We start from the raw sequence: 4904 nt of genomic DNA, 5'->3' as shown, positions 1-4904 counted from the left end.
AATATTTGTATTTATATATTTTTCTTTGTTTTTCATATTTGAAAATTTCATAAATTACGGTGTATATAAAAAGTAAAGGGGCGACCCCCCTTTAGCTTTTCTTATCAAAATTCAAAAACCGTTTTTTATGAAAAAGAATTTTCGTTCTCTATATTATATATTTTATATAAAAATATAAGAACGATATTTCTTCTTAATATTTGCCAATTTTCAAATAATTTATCATTCTTAATAACATTTTACTTTTTTTTCAAATGCATTTTTAATGTAATAATTTCATATATTACATAATTTTTCTCTTTGAATTGAAATTAATAATTTCATAATTCTATTTTTTAATCATAAATATATATGATTGAAAAAATTTTCTCCTCTTTTCCTTTGTTTAAAATTTAATTTTTCTTATAAATTTTTGTTTTTCTTATTTTTTTCTCTTCATCATCTGTTTAATTTCCTGTATTTATACAAGAAACAAACAGTTGAGGATAATTTCTATGTAATGCTAGTATAGAATATAAAATTTTGAATTCAAAAATTTATTTCTATTTAAACTAACTATAGAAAACCAGGAATAAAATACAATAACACCAATATGCCATAACATGTTAGTATAGAATATAGATTCTTCATATATGTATATATATTCGAAAATTTTTTCTATTTAAACTAACGTATGGAAAACCAGGAATAAAATCATAATATTACCAGTTTAATATGGCTCAAATTCGAGTTTCATATAGTTATGATTCGATTTATATGCTTCAATATCATTGGTTAGTTAACTTTTGATATTTTCATATTATATCACATGCCTTCACCGTGAGTGTTTTTTGCCATGCACACCTCACATTGTCAAAAATGTATGGGAAAAATTCATTTCAATACATTTCAGTTTGATTTGAAATGTCTTTATTATATATTTTAGTGCCAATATGCCAAGGTTATATTCCATAACTCTCTATTTAAACTAACGTATGGAAAACCAGGCATAAAATCACAATATTACCAGTTTAATATGGCTCAAATTCGAGTTTCATATAGTTATGATTCGATTTATATGCTTCAATATCATTGGTTAGTTAACTTTTGATATTTTCATATTATATCACATGCCTTCACCGTGAGTGTTTTTTGCCATGCACACCTCACATTGTCAAAAATGTATGGGAAAAATTCATTTCAATACATTTCAGTTTGATTTGAAATGTCTTTATTATATATTTTAGTGCCAATATGCCAAGGTTATATTCCATAACTCTCTATTTAAACTAACGTATGGAAAACCAGGCATAAAATCACAATATTACCAGTTTAATATGGCTCAAATTCGAGTTTCATATAGTTATGATTCGATTTATATGCTTCAATATCATTGGTTAGTTAACTTTTGATATTTTCATATTATATCACATGCCTTCACCGTGAGTGTTTTTTGCCATGCACACCTCACATTGTCAAAAATGTATGGGAAAAATTCATTTCAATACATTTCAGTTTGATTTGAAATGTCTTTATTATATATTTTAGTGCCAATATGCCAAGGTTATATTCCATAACTCTCTATTTAAACTAACGTATGGAAAACCAGGCATAAAATCACAATATTACCAGTTTAATATGGCTCAAATTCGAGTTTCATATAGTTATGATTCGATTTATATGCTTCAATATCATTGGTTAGTTAACTTTTGATATTTTCATATTATATCACATGCCTTCACCGTGAGTGTTTTTTGCCATGCACACCTCACATTGTCAAAAATGTATGGGAAAAATTCATTTCAATACATTTCAGTTTGATTTGAAATGTCTTTATTATATATTTTAATGGCAATATGCCAAGGTTATATTCCATAAAATGTTAGTATAGAATATAGATTCTTCATATATGTATATATATTCGAGAATTTTTTTCTATTTAAACTAACGTATGGAAAACCAGGCATAAAATCACAATATTACCAGTTTAATATGGCTCAAATTCGAGTTTCATATAGTTATGATTCGATTTATATGTTTCAATATCATTGGTTAGTTAACTTTTGATATTTTCATATTATATCACATGCCTTCACCGTGAGTGTTTTTTGCCATGCACACCTCACATTGTCAAAAATGTATGGGAAAAATTCATTTCAATACATTTCAGTTTGATTTGAAATGTCTTTATTATATATTTTAGTGCCAATATGCCAAGGTTATATTCCATAACATGTTAGTATTAGAATATAGATTCTTCATATATGTATATATATTCGAAAATTTTTTCTATTTAAACTAACGTATGGAAAACCAGGCATAAAATCACAATATTACCAGTTTAATATGGCTTAAATTCGAGTTTCATATAGTTATGATTCGATTTATATGCTTCAATATCATTGGTTAGTTAACTTTTGATATTTTCATATTATTTCACATGCCTTCACCGTGAGTGTTTTTTGCCATGCACACCTCACATTGTCAAAAATGTATGGGAAAAATTCATTTCAATACATTTCAGTTTGATTTGAAATGTCTTTATTATATATTTTAGTGCCAATATGCCAAGGTTATATTCCATAACATGTTAGTATTAGAATATAGATTCTTCATATATGTATATATATTCGAAAATTTTTTCTATTTAAACTAACGTATGGAAAACCAGGCATAAAATCACAATATTACCAGTTTAATATGGCTTAAATTCGAGTTTCATATAGTTATGATTCGATTTATATGCTTCAATATCATTGGTTAGTTAACTTTTGATATTTTCATATTATTTCACATGCCTTCACCGTGAGTGTTTTTTGCCATGCACACCTCACATTGTCAAAAATGTATGGGAAAAATTCATTTCAATACATTTCAGTTTGATTTGAAATGTCTTTATTATATATTTTAGTGCCAATATGCCAAGGTTATATTCCATAACATGTTAGTATTAGAATATAGATTCTTCATATATGTATATATATTCGAAAATTTTTTCTATTTAAACTAACGTATGGAAAACCAGGCATAAAATCACAATATTACCAGTTTAATATGGCTTAAATTCGAGTTTCATATAGTTATGATTCGATTTATATGCTTCAATATCATTGGTTAGTTAACTTTTGATATTTTCATATTATATCACATGCCTTCACCGTGAGTGTTTTTTGCCATGCACACCTCACATTGTCAAAAATGCATGGGAAAAATTCATTTCAATACATTTCAGTTTGATTTGAAATGTCTTTATTATATATTTTAGTGCCAATATGCCAAGGTTATATTCCATAACTCTCTATTTAAACTAACGTATGGAAAACCAGGCATAAAATCACAATATTACCAGTTTAATATGGCTTAAATTCGAGTTTCATATAGTTATGCTTCGATTTATATGCTTCAATATCATTGGTTAGTTAACTTTTGATATTTTCATATTATTTCACATGCCTTCACCGTGAGTGTTTTTTGCCATGCACACCTCACATTGTCAAAAATGTATGGGAAAAATTCATTTCAATACATTTCAGTTTGATTTGAAATGTCTTTATTATATATTTTAGTGCCAATATGCCAAGGTTATATTCCATAACTCTCTATTTAAACTAACGTATGGAAAACCAGGCATAAAATCACAATATTACCAGTTTAATATGGCTCAAATTCGAGTTTCATATAGTTATGATTCGATTTATATGCTTCAATATCATTGGTTAGTTAACTTTTGATATTTTCATATTATATCACATGCCTTCACCGTGAGTGTTTTTTGCCATGCACACCTCACATTGTCAAAAATGTATGGGAAAAATTCATTTCAATACATTTCAGTTTGATTTGAAATGTCTTTATTATATATTTTAGTGCCAATATGCCAAGGTTATATTCCATAACTCTCTATTTAAACTAACGTATGGAAAACCAGGAATAAAATCACAATATTACCAGTTTAATATGGCTCAAATTCGAGTTTCATATAGTTATGATTCGATTTATATGCTTCAATATCATTGGTTAGTTAACTTTTGATATTTTCATATTATATCACATGCCTTCACCGTGAGTGTTTTTTGCCATGCACACCTCACATTGTCAAAAATGTATGGGAAAAATTCATTTCAATACATTTCAGTTTGATTTGAAATGTCTTTATTATATATTTTAGTGCCAATATGCCAAGGTTATATTCCATAACTCTCTATTTAAACTAACGTATGGAAAACCAGGCATAAAATCACAATATTACCAGTTTAATATGGCTCAAATTCGAGTTTCATATAGTTATGATTCGATTTATATGCTTCAATATCATTGGTTAGTTAACTTTTGATATTTTCATATTATATCACATGCCTTCACCGTGAGTGTTTTTTGCCATGCACACCTCACATTGTCAAAAATGTATGGGAAAAATTCATTTCAATACATTTCAGTTTGATTTGAAATGTCTTTATTATATATTTTAGTGCCAATATGCCAAGGTTATATTCCATAACTTTCTATTTAAACTAACGTATGGAAAACCAGGCATAAAATCACAATATTACCAGTTTAATATGGCTTAAATTCGAGTTTCATATAGTTATGATTCGATTTATATGCTTCAATATCATTGGTTAGTTAACTTTTGATATTTTCATATTATATCACATGCCTTCACCGTGAGTGTTTTTTGCCATGCACACCTCACATTGTCAAAAATGTATGGGAAAAATTCATTTCAATACATTTCAGTTTGATTTGAAATGTCTTTATTATATATTTTAGTGCCAATATGCCAAGGTTATATTCCATAACTTTCTATTTAAACTAACGTATGGAAAACCAGGCATAAAATCACAATATTACCAGTTTAATATGGCTTAAATTCGAGTTTCATATAGTTATGATTCGATTTATATGTTTCAATATCATTGGTTAGT

This window comes from Anastrepha obliqua, unplaced genomic scaffold (genome assembly GCF_027943255.1).
Source record: "Anastrepha obliqua isolate idAnaObli1 unplaced genomic scaffold, idAnaObli1_1.0 ptg000181l, whole genome shotgun sequence".
Taxonomy (NCBI): Eukaryota; Metazoa; Arthropoda; class Insecta; order Diptera; family Tephritidae; genus Anastrepha; species Anastrepha obliqua.
The sequence above is the reverse complement of the archived record's forward strand: the minus strand, read 5'-3'. Positions refer to the sequence as shown.